The sequence below is a fragment of the Peromyscus maniculatus genome, chromosome 3 (assembly GCF_049852395.1).
Source record: "Peromyscus maniculatus bairdii isolate BWxNUB_F1_BW_parent chromosome 3, HU_Pman_BW_mat_3.1, whole genome shotgun sequence".
NCBI classification, from domain to species: Eukaryota; Metazoa; Chordata; class Mammalia; order Rodentia; family Cricetidae; genus Peromyscus; species Peromyscus maniculatus.
Window position 1 is genome coordinate 75,000,729 of NC_134854.1, and position 18,281 is coordinate 75,019,009.

The window sequence follows — 18,281 nt, forward strand, 5'->3', positions numbered from 1 at the left end:
CTGTCTGTCTGTGTACATGAGCACTTTAGATGAAAGGAATGGGTTCTCTCCTTCCACCATGTGGATCTTGGAGACAAAACTCAGGTCATATATGTTATCTTGACTTCAAAACTTAGATCTAAGGTTATATTGCTTTGGAAAGGAGGCTCTGCTTTTGTTTCTACAGGAAGCAAGAGGCTATGGATTTGTTCCAGATTAAGATGGATCAGATTTCATCAAGCCAGACCTCTTGAACCTTAACAAATGGTACCTATCAACAAAGGTTATAACCAGTGTTCCCAGTACTTGACCATTATCTTGAGTTTTTTCAGGATTTCCATAAGATTGCCAGTGCCCCCAATCAGTAGGAAGTAGTATTAAAAGCTATGCCCAAATTCCCAAAATATTGTTTATAAATGTTTATTTTTATTTAAAGGGGTTTATTAAAAATGTAATCTCTTTCTAAAGAAGAAAAGGGGATAGTATAGATATGATATGATAAAAGGGTAGATTATTGAATCTACTTTTAAAGAGCAACTTGTTTGAAATGTTTTACATTGCTATAGATTTTAGTTTATTGATACAAATTTAAAGTTAATTTTGTTATACTGTATATATTTCTACTCTTTTTTAAGGTATTATGTTTATGCAACTCATTTAAATTGTAATGTATAATTAAGAAATACAGATTAATAATTAGTATTTTATGTTAGTCAAATTTATAGTCATGCTGGTTACATTTTTTAGATATATAAAGATATATTTCAATTAGGTAGTTAATCTTCAAACACTTCAAAGACATACAGAGTATGACAATTAAAATGTTTTAAGAACTTAGACTTTTCTGGACAGTGAGACACACTGCTCCTGGCACCACCAATTACTTCAAAGAGGTTGATGGATATTGAAGAAACTCATTATGGAGTTTGCTTTCTTTGTGGCAAAAGTTAGCCACTGGGCAAAAAAATGCTGTTGCCTAGACTGCTTGACAGGATGTTGTATCAACTGGACATACAGGACCCGAAGGAAAATGACCACTGAATTCTGCCAAAACAAGGCGAGAAGGTCCTTCAGGTTCCTGCTTCACAAAGGAGACTGCCAGACATTCTGCAGGACACAGGGAGAAGCAACTGAGAAACTCTGGTCCTATAGGCTGAAGATGGATGTCCCAACGTTACAGAGGCACTGTGGGTGACTGTCCAGGCAGCCAGATGTTTCTGTCATTCTAGATTTTTGGAAGTTGCTTACAATATGCTTCCTGTTCACTTAGGTAATATTATATCCTTCTGGGGTTTCTGATGGAGTTGAAGACTAGATAGTTATAATTACAGTTTTCCTTAGTCATGATAAAAGATAAATTAGATATGAAACTTTAGAGTCACAAAATAGGATAAATGGTAGAATATTTTCTAATTTTGCCAAATATAAATAGACTAGATATTGTAACTATAATTCTTGCTTAATAACTGCTTTGTTATATATGTTAAAGTTAAAACCTTCCTTTTTGATTAGACAGAAAAGGGGAAATGCTATGGGATGTCTTTCTGTATGCTGTGAATATATGCTGTTCCCATTGTTTAGTAAATAAAGCTGCATTGGCCTATGACAGTGCAGGATGGATACAGGTGGGAAAATCCAAGAGAGATAGAGGAGAAAGCAGAGTAGAGAGAGACACCGGACTGCCATCCAAGGAGCAACATGTAATGGGACTCAGGTAAAGCCACCAACCATGTGGAGATACATAGATAAATAGAAATGGGTTAATTTAAGATATAAGAGCTAGCTAGCAAGAAGCCTGCCATAGGCCATACAGTTGGTAATTAATATAAGCCTCTGGGTGATTATTTTATAAGTGGCTGGACTGTAGGGCCTGGTAGGGCAGGAGAAACTTCTGCTACAACCTTGCTCATGAATTATTGCCTAAGTATTTTAATTGTGCATTTCTCCCTTATCGCTTGCATCTTTCTCTCATTAGAATGGAAGCTTAGTAAAATATTGTATTTCCAGGATTCAGCAAGTACTTGGAACACAATAAACCTACTATGTATACACAGTATACACAATCAAATCACACGTTGTTGATGAGTAAGTACTGAAGACTACTGAGAAATTGGTTTATTTCTGTTAAATACATGAGTCATCTTTTACTATGTGATTCAGCAATGACAACTCCAAAAAACCCCAAGACATTATACACACAGACACACAGACACAGACACACACACAGACACACACACACACACACACACATCCTCATTTCTCATGTAAGCTACATGTGGGCCTCAGTAGTCTTTGTTCCTTGGTCCAGGCTGATAGCAGGCACTATCAAGGACATTTCCTGGGTCATTTCATTCTTGTGGCAGAAGAAAAGAGTAAGAACAATTTAAAGCATGTGGTGTGGCGCTAGAGAGGTTTCAGTCACTTTTATACCCAGCACTGAGTCCCAGCAAGTTCTCACTTCAGGTAGGACATTGAGGCCTACAGAAGACAACCAAAATAAACCTTTACCATAGAAATATGCTTATCACCACATTTGTCATTGAATTAATCTCTCAAGTTTTATGTATTCAGATTTGTGTGCTCTGTATAAATTTATGGGGAAATGCTCCAAAGAGAAAACTTCTGTTGCTAAATGTTGTTTTTTTTTTTTTCTCAGCATATGAAACATGTAAGAGAAGAAAGCCTAGTTTAGTCCTTAATGTAAAAAAAAAAAAAACAAAATAAAGCAGGTTTGTGCTCTGCCCTCTTCCTTAGACATGACACATCCGTTGCTGATATTTTAGTGCTGTTACAGTCAGTTGCTTTCTCCAATAGTGTGCAATGTGGAGTGCCTGTGTAAGGCTGTAGGAGACCTTTCTCTTTCCAATAGTCACTACCAGATGCAAACAAGGGGATATGTCCCGGCATGCTCCTGTTGCTAAGCTCTAGGCCAAGTAAAAGGAAAACAAGATTGATTTAGGTAATAAATCCAAGACGCTTGTTGAGTGAAATGCCAAGCAGATTCATGCTGTGTCTTGTCTATCATCAGCCAAACCATGACACTTGAACCTGGGATGACCAGGTCAACTTCCCCCATGCTACCAACTGGGAAAGGGAATGCAAAGATCACCTCTCAGAATGACAGTGACTGGGTGGAGCTATGGTGATTCCACAAGCCAGGGTCATTGTCTTGCTTAGCAAGAGGCTTCCTCTGCTCCCACTGCCAAAGACTAACTCACTCAGATCTTGACACAAGGAGAACAAAAAGATCTTTGGGATATATCAACTCCCTGGTGAGCCAGGTCTGACTAGAATTGAATTTCACTCTGTTTAGACCATGTCAGAAAGAAAGAAAGAAAGAAAGAAAGAAAGAAAGAAAGAAAGAAAGAAAGAAAGAAAGAAAGAAAGAAAGAAAGAAAGAAAGAAAGAAAGAAAGAAAGAAAGAAAGAGGAAGGAAGGAAGGAAGGAAGGAAGGAAGGAAGGAAGGAAGGAAGGAAGGAAGGAAGGAAGGAAGGAAGGAAGGAAGGAAGGCTCACTAACCGTGCTCTTTTGTTGGCATTTAAATGACTATGAGTGTGAATGTAGCCCTTGATAGACCACTGTTACCTTCCTCCTCCTCCCACCTAGCTTGCTAACACTTACCTGCTTTAGTGACTAGAAATCACCACAAACTAGGAATCTCTCCTCTTCTGTTTGGAATCAGTATCCCATGTTTACTGTTAATTTGTCAAGCTTTCGTGGGTCTGCTTGTTGTCACTCATAATCCTTGAATTTGCTCTGGAGATTTGGAGATTCCATCAAATCTCCAAGATCAAAAGGCTTAAAATTCTTGTTTGCATTTACATGCAAAGCTTACAAAGTTCTCAAAAGGGACCAGTGGTAAGAGCATTCTTCAAACCCTTGTTAATCGTTAGCTGTTAAAGCCTTGGGGTGAAATCTCAGAAGTTTATTTTAACAGGGAAAGAACATGACACTGATTTTAAGTTTCTTAAAACTTAATGGTGAACACAAACAATATTTTTTCCTCATCATCTTACATAAAATGTAAGTGTAATTGCTAGTCATGGCTAAAAAGGCATATAAAATCATCCACTCATTTTCTTCCTCTGAGAGATAAATGGAGAAGCAGCCTTAAGGATCATGACTGAGACGAACTAAGTGGGAAAACTGGTATTTTAGGCACATTATTTTAAATCACTCAAGTCCCCAGAGAAACCTTCAAAAACAGCTGTAACTTTGATCATTTTAACACTGCTGAAAAAAAATGTATATCCTTAAAATTAGCAATGAGCTGAGAGACAGAGTGGTAAATTACATTCCTAAATCTGCCTGTCTCACTGTAGGATGGCTCAATTAACAATGAGACCATCTCAAAAGACAGTGCCAAACCAACTCAATATGCGACGATTTCAGCCCAAAAAATCAGAAGTTCTAGTATAATCCCAGGAATATGTGCGTATTAAATCATTATTACTATCAAATAAAATTGATTTAGTCACCAAAAAAAAAAAAAAACCCTAAATTCACTTCAAGTAGTTGATTTTCTTTTCTTTAAGACACTTATTTTATTATTTAATAATATGTCTGTGTGTGTGTCTGTGTGTGGATATGTGGATGTGTGAGAACAGTGCCCTAAGAGTCCAGAAGAGGATACCAGATCCCCTGGAGCTGGAGTTACAGGCAATTGTGAGCAGCCCCAAGTGGGTGCTGGGAACCAAACTCAGATCCTCCTTGGTCTGCACGCACTCAACAACTGATCCGTCTCCTCAGCCCTAACTGGTTGATTTTCTAAATAACTTATTTTTCTCTTATAACCTTTTGAAATATCATTTGAATGACAAAATGGAAATTATGATTTAAATACTTCTCCAAATAAACCAACTTTTAAAAACGGCATTGATTGATTGATTGATTGATTGATTGATTGTTTTATGGTTTTTTTTTCCTGTGTCAGGGTCTTGCCCTGTTAACCAGGCTGGCTTTGAGTTATAGCCGGTCTCCCAGCTCAGTTTCCAAATACCTGAGACTACAGGCCACCCCATTCTACTCTAGAATTCTTAATAAATCTGGTATTAGAGTTTACAGGTGGTTTATACCCCCCACCAATGATCCCAGAGATGGGTAACATTGTCTGTTACATGTGGGCTTCAAAATTAGAAAGATTTTCAAGACCATCTTTTTGTTTTGCTTTGGTTTTTTTGAGACAGGGTTTCTGTGTGTTGCTCTGACTGTCCTGACTATCCACTCTGTAGATGAGGCTGGCCTTGAACTCACAGAGATCTGCCTGCCTCTACCTCCCAAGTGCTGGGATAAAAGGTATGTATCATCACTGCCTGGCTACAGGTGACCGTCTTTCTGCCTTAAAATATCAATGACAGGCTGGTCATGGTGGCACACACCTTTGACCCCAGGACTCAGGAGGCAGAGGCAGATGGACCTCTTCGAGTTGAAGGCCAGCCTGGTCTACATAATGAGTTCTAGGGCAGTCAGAACTACATAGTGAGACCCTGTCTCAAAATGCCAAATAAATAAGTAAATAAATAAATACATAAATTCAATAATAAAGATTTCACTATCATTATTTCTAATATTTGTTTGTTGTATTTTATGTGCATGTGTGTGTGCCTGAGTGTATATATGTGTGCTGTATTTGTACAGATGCCTTCAGAGATCAGAAAAGGTGCTGGATCCCCTGGAACTCTAGGTACAATAGATGTGAGCCACCATGTGGGTGCTGGGAACTGAAGCCAGTTCTTCTACAAGAGCAGTAAGTGCTGTTAATCACTGAGCCATCTCTCTGTCCCCTCTTCTCTCTCTCTCTCTCTCTCTCTCTCTCTCTCTCTCTCTCTCTCTCTCTCTCTCTCTCTCTCTCTCTGTGTGTGTGTGTGTGTGTGTGTGTGTGTGTGTGTGTGTGCGCGCGCGCGCGCGCAGACTTTCAGTCTAACACGTGACTAAACTATCGGTGGCGGCGTGGTTGTAAATTGCACTTTTAGGAGGCATGACTGTCCAGAAGCTCATTTAGGAACTCTCTTTCCTTAGGAACACGCGCCATTTGCTTTCTTTATGTTTCCTGAACTGTTTATTGCAATTAGTGGAAATACTTTTATCATTCCCCATTGTCTTTCTGGTTGCCTTGAGCTGTAATATTGTTCTTAGAAATGCCAGTCAGAGGAAGGTGAGCATTTCCGGGAATAAAGCTGGGATGTGGTCTGTGTTGTGACATTCTAATTGAGTGTGTAAAGGCACAGAACATTCTAAAGAGCACAGTTAATTCCTGTACTTGCAGACTGCAACTTCAAATTAAGATGTTGCCAAGGACTCACAAACCTCTTCCTTCCCTCAGCCTTACTTTAACCCTTCTCGGGGCAGTGAGGGAGAGAGAAGTCCAATGCAGACTCCGAAGGGTCCACATAAAAGGAAAAGTCAGGCTGGAGAGGTGGCTCAATGGTTAAGAGCATTTCTTGCTGTCACAAAGGACCTGGGTTCGATTCCCAGCATCCACAAGGAGGCTCACCCCCTCCTTGGGCACTGAGCATGAATGTGGTGCACAGATGTACATGCAGATAAAACACTCATAAAATAGTAAAAGCAAATCTAAAACAAAGAAAGAAAAGCTAATGGTGCTGATTTAACTTCATTACAGTGGGGTTGGAGAGGCTGGCCACTCTGGTTAAGAGGAGGTTAAGAGGATACATTAAGAGGTCAGGGTTCGATTCCCAGCACCCACATGGCAGCTCACACTCTACTTCCAGTCCTGGGGAGTTTTCTCTTCTGGCCTCCTCACTCTCAAGGCACGAACACAGTTCACACACAAACATGCAGGCAAAACATCCATACACATAAAACAAAATGGAAAAAATTTAAGTTCCTAACAGTGATCACAAGGAAATGTTTTTCAGCATTTTTGATTACTCAGAGACAATAAAACACTAAATTCACAACCAATAATGTCTAAATTCATTACCAAAGGTGTTGACAGGCAGAAATAAAGCAAGGCCCTCTTGCTAGCAAGATGGCCCAGTTGCTAAAGACACCCGACACCAAGCACTCCTCCACGGACAATCCATGTCCACCCATGCACATTAGATAGATAGATAGATAGATAGATAGATAGATAGATAGATAGATAGATAGATAGATAGATAGATAGATGAGATAGTGTTAAGAAAGGCCCTCTTAAGCCAGGAGACCTAGTGGTTCAGGCCTGTAATCTCAACTATTGGCTGAAACATGGGCTATCTGGGTTGCAGATCAAAGACCACCCTGGGTGATTTAGTGATCCTAATCTCGGAATAAAAATACAAAAGGACTGAGCTCTAGGCTGGTGCAGATCACCGACTTGGCATGTACAGGGCCCTGCTACATGCTGTGCTGAAAAGGGGAAGAGAGAGATGGGGAAAGATCTTTGAATGAGTTCCTCCACAGGTCAATATAATCCTAGATAAAGTCTGAATCGGTAGAGTTCAAGCAAATGGTGCGAAACTTAGTTTCATCATTGGCTAAATTGTAATGCATTTTATTCTTTGAAAATCAATTGTTAATATAGATCAGCTGTCAATCATAAAACATTTAAACACAACTACTTCTTAGCTAACTATTAGAGTTGACGTTAGTACTAAAATATTTCTTAAAGGTCAATACTCTGTGAAAATTCTTTTTTCCACTGTAGCTCTGGTGTATTTTCTGAAATGCTGCTTTAAATTGAAATTATCATTCTTTTTACACTACGATAGCTGGAATTCTTTCCAATTAGTTCTAGAACTTCCCAGAACCTTCTCTGTAACTCCTGATTTCAAATAACATTTAAATAAATATCAAATACACCAAGTCTGAACCACAGAAATGCTCCAAGAGAGAAGCAAGTTCATCATCACTTTTACTCTCCTGAGATAGCAAAGAACAAGCCCGCCCACCTTGTTACCATGGTAACCCTACCCTAACAAACAAGTGCAGGTGAGAGATGACAGAAACAGCTGGAAGTAAATCAGAGATGCTCTTCCTCCCCGAGACCTCCATTAAAAGCATTGTCACTCTCGTTCTAAGATAGGAGACTAGCAAGTCAGCAGAGGAAGAGGGTTTTGTTCCTGTGTGTGCACCCAGAAAGGTGGAGGGGTGCCACAGTGTGAGGGAGAACCAGTGGTGACTTCTTACCAAACTCACAGCTGCAATACCATGGGTTCTGTGCTGGCTACACATCCATTTGATAGCTCTGCAGAGTTATCTTCTAAGATCTGCGTGCAGTGCTATTCATTTCATACCACTGCTGTAGCAAATTGCCAAAACCCTAGTGACTTAAAACGACTGCTGTTAACTCAGGGCCCCCCAAATTACACGTGGAAATCTTAATCGCATTGTGATGGTTATTAGGAAATGGGACCCTCTAGAGGTAGTTAGGCCATAAGCATGAAGCCTTCGTGGCAGCATTAATGCCTTTGCAAGAAGAGACAAGAGAGCTTGCTTCTTCTTCTTCTTCACTGTCTACCATGTAGGAAACCAAGGAGACCACAGCATCTTCAAATCAGGAAGTGGGCTTCCACCAGATCCTGGATCTGTGAGCGTCTTGGTTATGAACTTTTTAGGCTCAAGAACTGTGAAAAAATAAGCACGCTAAGTCTATGATAGTCTCTCTATACCACCGGGAACTAAGACAATGATGTAAATTTCTTTTTGCAGTCTGGAGCTTTGAAGTTTGAGGTCAGCTTCCCAGGGCAAAAGTCAAGGTATCAGGAGGACGTGGTAGATGTCAGTTCCTCCTGAAGAAACTGAGCATGTGTCCTGGCTTTGGTTTCATTGTCTCAGCTGCCTGTGTTCTTCAGCTTGTGGCTTCTTCCATTTTCAGAGTGCTTTGCTCCGTCTCTTCACTTATTTCTGTCATTGTCTCATGCCTTCCTCCGATTTTTCTCTCAGGATTGTGTTGTTTTGGGCTCACAGTGATGGCCCAGGACAGTCTCCTCACCTTCACAGCCTTGCTTTCACCACGTCTGCACAGTCCCTTTTGTTACTGTAGGTCACAGCCCCACGTTCCAGGCTTTAGAGGGTAGATGACCATTAGTCCATCTCTAGGGTGTCTGGCCTTGTGATGAGGCTGTGGGAATGAGCACGTAGGTAGTCCTAAGTGTACAAGGGAAGGTTCTGGAACAATCATCTTCTACTTTTGTTATCCATGGTAGGAAAGGACAGCAAAGCAGGAGACGTGCAGAAAAGCATGGCATATTTTGAGTCTAATGAAGCAGAGGTCAGACAGAATATTTTATAATACGGAACAATGATCAAAAAGCGTAGGTCAGAAACAGGATGTAATTTTAAATAAGTGGCACTTTAATCACAGTGTCTACCGAAGGAAGAAGCTTATCTCGAGAGAAAAATGAGGTGTAGCTCTGATTATTGTAAGGATTAGTTAGACAATTTATGTAAGACACCAAGTACAATGCCTAACACGTGGTTAAAAATGCTAACGCTTATGACTTCTTCCAAGGCTTTGAGATAAAAACCTTTTTCTTCTTCTTGGCTTGCAATGATGAATCTACACAGTCTCTGCCTTGACAGAAAAGCACTTGCATTTCTCTCCCCAAAGAGGGTGCTGACAATGAGCTAAAGGAAATATCAGAAGATGACCTTCTCTCTCGAGGACCGCCAGCGCGATCTTTGATGTGCGTCTCTTTCCTGAGATGACCTCCTTTTCCGGGGTTAAAGTTGAGTAGCCGGGCATGAGCTGCTACTTGGAAAGTGCTGAGTGGCTGATGTGTGCTGTCAGCATTGTCCAAGGCCAGCCACAGAATGTCCGCGCGGCCTCTTCCTCTCCGCTCACATTTGGCAAAGACTCACACTGCAATGCTTCGGAAGGTGGGAAGTGATGAAGACGTATAGTTCTTTCCCGTCGTATCATACACCCACTTAAAGTGCCATCACCCAGGGGTTGGTTTGGTGAGCGGAAACAATCGCGAACATGCCAAAGGACGCCATCAGCTAAGGGAATCCAATCACTGCCGGAGGGAGAATCTAAGAACCCCGCTGTCCCATTCCCCCACAAACTGACCTGCAAACGGTCAAATGTCCCCTTTTCTCCATGTGCCAAAAAATCAGTAGCACAGTTATTAAATAAGACTGGAAAAAATACACATCTACGTCAACAGGCAAGTAAAGAATACAGAATTTACCCACGGGAATCTTCCTTCCATCCTGACTGACGCAGTCAGCTTCCCACTGGGGTTGACTTTCTCCTTCGCCCCGCACTATTTGGAACCCAAACATGTCTTTTGTCTTTAGTATCCACAGCACTTATTAAGATCTTGCGCCGTTTACTAGAAAAGGCAGGAAGAGATAACCAGCCATTTCTCAGGTTATGTTCATCCAAAGACTCCTCCTTCCTCCATGGTTCTGTGCTTTCCTCTGGCTCTGGCAGCCACCTGCTGTGAAACTCTACCTCCCTCCAGGGCATACTTCCTTCTCGCATTTATATCACAACCTATTTGACAGGGAAATAATACAGGAGGAAAAAGATATCTCAGGGTTTTTTTATACCCCACTGTGAAATTCTTCTAGAATACTTGCTAAATGCAATTATCTAACAGCTGAAGAGATGGCTTAGAGGTTAAGAGCATTTTAGTTCTTGCAGAGGATGGAGGTTCAAGTCCCAGTACCCATATGGTGGTTCACCACAATCCATAACTCCAGTTCTAGGTTATCCGACACCCTCTTCTGACTCCCCTGGGCACCAGGCACACATGTGGTGCACATACACATGTGCACATATATATACAGGCAAAACACTTATACACATACAATAAAATAAATCTTTTTTAAAAAGTAAGAATGTGGGACTGGAGAGATGGCTCAGTCATTAAGAGCACTGGCTGCTCTTCCAGAGGTCCTGAGTTCAATTCCCAGTACCCACATGGTGGCTCACAGCCATCTCTAGAAGGATCTGATGCCCTCTTCTGGCATGCAGGCATATATATAGATAGAGCACTCATATACATAAATAAATAAATCTTTAAAAAAAAAAAAAAAAAGTAAGAATGTAACTATCCATGTTGCACTATTTCTCTCCTTAAGTGATAACCCATCTTAACATGCAAGAATCATACAATGAACTGAGAATCAAAGACCTGGTCTTAAGGAAAACAATGAATACTTCTATTAGCCAGTTATCATCTACAGATGATCAGTGAAAGCATTCTGATTCAAAGTTCGCTAGAAAAGGTTATAGAGCTGGGGGCAGGGTAAAGAAGTGAGTCATAAAAATACTAAAGAAGTTTACAAGATTAGAGTTCCATTTTCAAGGCTTGGAGCAAAGTAAATTGTCTCTGTAATCAATTATTATCCTTCCAGAGGGTGGTTGGCCTACTAAGCATCTTCCCCGAGCTCAGAAACAAATGGAGTAAGGAGCAGGCAGAGATGTTCACGGCAAAAGGGGGGATTAACAAATCACACAAACTCCAAAGGCAAATGCAAGCTGGACAATATTTAGCGTGCCAGTTTAAAGACTAAGATCTATTACTGTTTTCTGCCTGAGGCTTTAAAATTGTTCTCACTCTCCTATAATTTTCTAGCCACAGACAATGAGATTATGTGTGCACATGCGATCATCTTTGGAGACAATTAGGTTATAGAGAACATTTCTCCACTTCCTCCCGGGCAGCTTCCTAGCATTGCTTGAAATCGAACAGTAATAGAGTGTTATAAAAGCAAATGAGTCTATACAGTCCACTTCAGACTTAATTTTATACAATATATTTAAAATACTCCTATAATTTACTTGAACATCTATGTCCACAAGGTAATAAAGCAAATGAGTGTATCCATGAAGGGACAGAGAAGCAATTGGTGCCCCCAGCCCTGACCCCTAATGGAGTCAACAACCTGAATGTCAAGCCATTACTGTTTCGATGCCCACACATGGCCGGCTTCACTGCAAGTAATATTTTCAGTATATATTACAGAGCCTTGGGCACATGGGTCTGACTTCTTAAAAATGGCCACCACGTGCGGGGAGCTTAGGAAGTTGTGAGTGAATATGTAAAGAGAAGATGAAGTCCTGAGCAAATGTACATTGCCGATCGGAGCACAATGTGTCAAGGACCAAGGCCTTAGACCTATGGGAAATTAACGAAGCCTTTCCCCTAGGCCAGGGGAAGACAAACTCTTCCTCTGCTCCAACAATGAGTGAAGGATTGAACAGTGTTTGTGAAAACCAGCAACAGTGGCCTCCCTCTCCCCAGCCATGATGTGTGCAGTCTGAAGCCACTCACCCACAGAGAGCTCCGATTGAGACTAGCCAACCCCTGCCACGGCACCGTACATAATAAACACACTGCTGCTCAAGGTCATTGCAGATGTTGGTGCCACTCCATCAGAGGAGGCACAGCCCACCTGACCCTAGCTTTTCTCTACATGTTTTTGTGTCTGTGTATCTAGCTGTGTGTCTGTCCTTTCTTCATTCCCTTACAGCCACTAGACAGGGTTCCCAGGACACAAGCTGAGGGATGTGGCAACGACAGTCTATAAAATGCAGCCTAGGAGTCAAGGCCAGGCATCCCCATACATACATCCAACTGTGTCTCTCAGTGCTCAATTAAAAAAAAAAAACTCTTATCTGAGGCAACCTTGAAAGTAAATACACTATCGTCCTACATCAAGCCACTGAAATGAACTGTCATAAAGCCTTGACACTGGGTATGACTTTTGGCACCATTTGGTCAAATCCCTCCATGTGTGACAGTTTAGAAGTCAACTGACCTGGACTTGCACACTTTTTCCCTTTTAGCTTTATTACTATGCAAAGTATTTTCAAGAGTCCAGGAAGCGAAAAGAACTCCGAACTTTAGGTTAAAGAATTCTTATTTAAGGCCGGGCGGTGGTGGCGCACGCCTTTAATCCCAGCACTCGGGAGGCAGAGCCAGGCGGATCTCTGTGAGTTCGAGGCCAGCCTGGGCTACCAAGTGAGTCCCAGGAAAGGCGCAAAGCTACACAGAGAAACCCTGTCTCGAAAAACCCAAAAAAAAAAAAAAAGAATTCTTATTTAATTCTGGTGACAAACGGCATGAAAGGAGAGCGGGGCCACTCAGGCAGCAACAGCACGTTTGGAGCCCGTGTCTTAAGCCAGAAAATAATGGGTGACTTCAGATCAGAGTCAGAAAATACACAAAATGCGGTTAGAGTATCCGGTAGTGCCCAAGAATAAAGACGTACTCCAGAGACCCCAGCGTGACCCCTATTGTGGGTCAAAGCTCTGCAGGAGTCAACTGAAGATTCCCCAACAGCCACCCCGACTGTGCAGCAAGTTAAGCAACAAATTAACAAAACAAGGGAATGGCAAGGTGTCCATTCTTCTGTAAAGAAATGATGGAATAAACAAAGAGCCTGACCACATGAGTTTGGTCCCCAGAGACCAAAAAGGAGAGAACTGGCTCCCCCAAGTTGTCCTGACCTTCACACGTGTGTCATGGCCCATGTACACACACACACACACACACACACACACACACACACACACACACGGCCATCAGTGAGGAATTTGGAGGGATGAGTAGACATTAGAATGGAGAGGAATCAAGATGGAAATGTGGGAGAATCTGACTCTAGTAGAGGCTGAGAGAATTCCAGTTGCCCAGGAGTCCCCCCAACACCTCCACTGAGTAACCCTTGTACTCCTTCTCCTCCTTCCTCACTCACCCCCCCCCCAGCCTCCTCACAGCTGTCCTCTCCATCCTGAAAGGAGGTGCTGCCCTGCGGCTTCAGGTAGAGAGACAGGTTAGAGCGAGGCACAGCAGGATGATACTGAAGGCCGGCCTTCCTTCCTTCCTTCCTGTGATGACACAAAAGAAAAAACAAAAAAGCCTCACAGGTAGGACATGACATGTGGGGATAAAACACTGAGAACCTGAAGAGGAGGTGTGAAGCCAGCTCTGCCTCTCAAGATAGTCTTCATTTCACCTTCAGAACTGAACACCGAGGCAAGTGCCTCAGGATGTCAGCCCCACAGGCAGAAGCAATGGCCCTGCTGAGCACAGACATTCACTCTCTCAAAATTCAGCGTATGGATATCCCATCTTACTGTGCGCATAGGTAGGATAACCTTATTTCCTCAGACCAAGTGTAATTGCTTGTGTCTGTCAATGTCATTATTTCTGTTCTTGTAATAGGTATATACCCAGAAAGCAATTACTTCAGCAAGTCGTTTTTTTTCCCCTGAATGAAATGCAAACCCAAAGTAAAACAGCCTTTGAACTGCAAATAAAATTTTTTATGATACTAAAAGTCTTCTAACATAAAAATCATTACTGCTTCATTGGCCCCTCCCAGATTCCGAAAAATGAATCAACAGACTCATCAGCATCCAAGAACAGGAAATTCTGCAAACAGCATCAAGAACAAAGCTTAGCTCTTAGGCCAGTGGCTGAGAACTGTTTAAAACACACGTTCCTGCAGCATTGCAGTATTGGCTGTGTGAGCTTTAATATGCAAGACAGAGTGCGAGATGCTTAGCTGATCCAAATGCCAGTCTATGGATTTGAAAGACTAAAGATCACATCACCAGAAGGTTGACGGAAGTGACACTTTGCAAAGTGCCAATGATTTATGCCAATGTCTTGCTTGATGCTACTGTTATAGACAGCGCTGTCATTAAAAAGTCCCCGCTGACTTCCTTCTACATTTATGGTGCACAAATTATAGGTGAGCCCAAAGATCGAATCCTCCCTGCCTTTTAGATTTCAATGATCCTGTTGTTTCTCATTTAGGGTAGTTACTGCACCGACCCTCCTCCTTTATACCCACTCACTGTTGTGTCTATAAACACAGCAAGGAGAAAGCAGAGGATGGAATTCATTCTGCTAAGACACTGAGAGACACAGTCCCTGGAAAGTCCCATGACTAGGAACTAGATGTTTTTCAAGTCTCTAAAGTCTTTCACAGTCTGCTCTTGTTTTGGAAAAAGCCACCAAGCACAGTTTTTAAGAGCACATTTGAAAACAGGCCTCTAAACTGTTGGGACTACTCAGGCTGACCTCACTGCGTGATGACTCACCCACTTCCAAAACACTTCTTAGGACGACAAAGAAGACAAAACTCATCTCAGAAGAACTTTATTTATTTATTTGTTTGCTGTTAAACTTCTGTCTCAAATACGCAAATATTTGTGTTCCAGTGTCTGCAATATACCAAGAAAGCAATTTTTAAAGTGTTTTGTTCTAAAATTCTTCTTAGAGACCATTTTCTCTTTACTTGGAAAAAGGAATACTTCAACTCATGTGAATTTTTCTCAATTCACTGAAGTGATTTTGAGATTACAGATGTGGTCATTTCTTTAAGAAGGATTACGGTAGGCCTATAGCTTTTTTTTCCCCTGAAATATCTTAAACAAGCCCAGAAATATTTCTATGTTGAAACAATAACCTTTCACGTCTTTGTTTCATATGTAGCAAGAAAAGAGATGACCGGAAACACAGCGTGAAAACAGACTCACCCAAAAGAGCCCGTTACAAATCTGGTCAAGTAGGCTCTGTATCCACAGATTCACCAATTACAGATTGAAAACATCTAGGGAAAATTGCTGATCACATGGACTCTTTTTCTTCTCATTATTTCCTAAGTAATATAGCATAACAACATTGGCATTCATATTATGCCAGATACAATGAATACTCGAGGGATGGTTTAAAGTACGCTGGAGGTCTATGAACACACCACACCATTTTATGTAAGTCTACTCATACTTGGGCGTGCACAGGGCTCCTAGGCTCAAGCCCTCTTGGCTACCATATGTTCAGGGTATATAGTGTTGATACTGTCCATCCCTTACTTCACTATTACATGGAGCCTTCTCTCAGCCAAAGTTCAGATAGTCTTTAAAGGCCAAGTTTTCCTAAGTGAAAGCCATCAAGGATGAAATGTACATTGAAAGTACGTTTATCAAGCAAGAGCTATTCGTTTTCTTTCCTATGACAGGGTCTCTCCAGCCCAGACCCATCTTGAACTTGATATGTAGCAAAGGATGACCTTGAGCTTCTGACCCTCCTGCCTCCATCTCCCAAATGCCGTAATGACTTGGATGCCACCACAACAGGGTTTTATCTGGTGTTGAGAACTGAGCCCCAGGGTTCCTGCACGCTGGCCAGGCACTCTACAAATGGAGCAACACCCCAGCCTTCAAATTCAAGTTTTTAATTAAAAAAAAAATGGAAATAGAATAGCCCAATCTAAGCTAACCATAGAGCAGCATTAAATTAAGACGGACTAGAAAGCCAACCTCATTGAAAACTGGAATGTGCATCACCTTCTGTTTACTGGAGGCAGTAGACAAAAACAGTGAGGTGGCAAAGAAAATGGAGCTTCAGAGAAATGAACTGAGATTTAAGGACAGTGCCAGCTCCGGTGGAACGCTGGTTGACTGGAGGTGTGCATTAAAGGTGGAGCAGGGGGTTACTGGCACGCCATAAATGATAAGAATGGGGGACAAATGCTAAATGATTGCCCCAAGCCAAGTATAACGAAAATGTTTCATTGTACAGGAAGTTAACGTAACAAATACAGCGAAAGTTCTCTGCACCTTGGATATGTGAAAGCTTTTCAAGTTCATTTCCTTTAGAAATGACCGAACTGTCGGCTAACACAGGTGGTGGCCCAATAGGCTACAGTACATACAGGCAAAACTTCAGAATGAGACGGAACTATTATGGACTGGCATGGAAAGACTTCAGAAATGTACTGCTGGGTTAAAACCAAATTACACAATCGCATGTACCCTATGATCTCATCGACACAAAATGTGTTGCACATATAAAAGAATATTGACACACACCCTCGGGAATGTTCTCATGAGTCCTTGTCCTCACATCTGACCAATTCATGGCACATGCCATTGGATTGTCTTTTGACATGTTTGCTTGTGCTTTGCACTATTAGTTAATTTTTCACCTGAGTGCACTGTGCAAGACGCCCCCCCCATAACATCTCACCAATATGTCCCATATGCACAGGATAAGCATAGTGTGAATCCCATTCACCATAGTCCAACTTTCTTTGGACTGCCAGCTCCCAAATAATGACATGGAGGCTTCTTATTAACTATGAAAGATTGGCTTTAGCCTAGGCTTGTTCCCAACTAGCTCTTATAATTTAAATTAACCCATTTATATTATCTGCCACTTGATTTGTTACTTTTCCTCCATACTGTATGTCCCACTTCCTCCTTGTCTGGCTGGTAAATCTCCGACTCTCTGATTCCGTCCCAGAATTCCTCTCTCTGCCCAGAAGTCCCGCCTATTCTCTCCTGCCTAGCTATTGGCCATTCAGCTCTTTATTAAACCAATCGGAAGGTGCCTTAGTAGAGACACATCTTCACAGTGTACAAAAAGATTATCCCACAACAATTTACTCATTTTTTTAAGTCTTTATTGATTCAGGGTCTCACATATGGCTCCACCTGACCTGGAACTCACTATGCAGACCAGGCTGTCCTTGAACTCACAGAGATTCCCCCTGCCTCTGCCTCTGGAGTGCTAAGATTAAAAATGTGCATAGTATTCACCTGGATGTGAATACTAACTGGACAAATAATAATATGGGTGGTAAAGAGTGACAGCCTCCATATTTTCAAGTTCATTTCAAAAGTAATATGAGACAATGGCATTTTAAAAATAACCTATAGTTTTAAAGAATATAAAAAGGCTGTTGTCGGCTTCCCTCTTTCTGATAATCAGTAACCTTTTATAATATTTGATAAAAGCAAAAAACATGGGGTATTTTTTTATAAATAAAAAATAAATTGTCTATATATTCTCTATGCTGCATATGTGGCCTAGAAGAAAAGAAGGTTGGTTTTAAAAAAAAGAAAAAAAAATCACAGATTGGGACTAGAAAGATGCCTGTGATTAAAAGCACTGGCTGCTCTTCCAAAGGATCCAGGTTTAATTCCTAGCATCCACATGGTGGCTAACCACCATCTGTAAAGCCAATTCTAGAAGATCCAACGCCCTTTTCTGACCCACGTGAGCACTGTATGAACATGGTACACAGACAGACATCGAGGCAAAGCACCTACACATAAAATACAAATAAATAAAACCTCAACAATTCACAGATTGGCAATTAGTACTTCTTTGTAAGTATTTGTGTATGATTTAGATGAAAACATGTCCTTTAAAGCATCAAAACTGAGATATAATTTACTGTATCCATCAAATGGTATCTAGTGCAATACAGAACTTGAATTATTATGAGGTTAGATATTCTTTTAAAATATCATACTGTTGCTGGGTGATGGTGGCACATGCCTTTGATCCCAGCACTCAGAGACAGAGACAGGCAAATCTCTGAGTTTG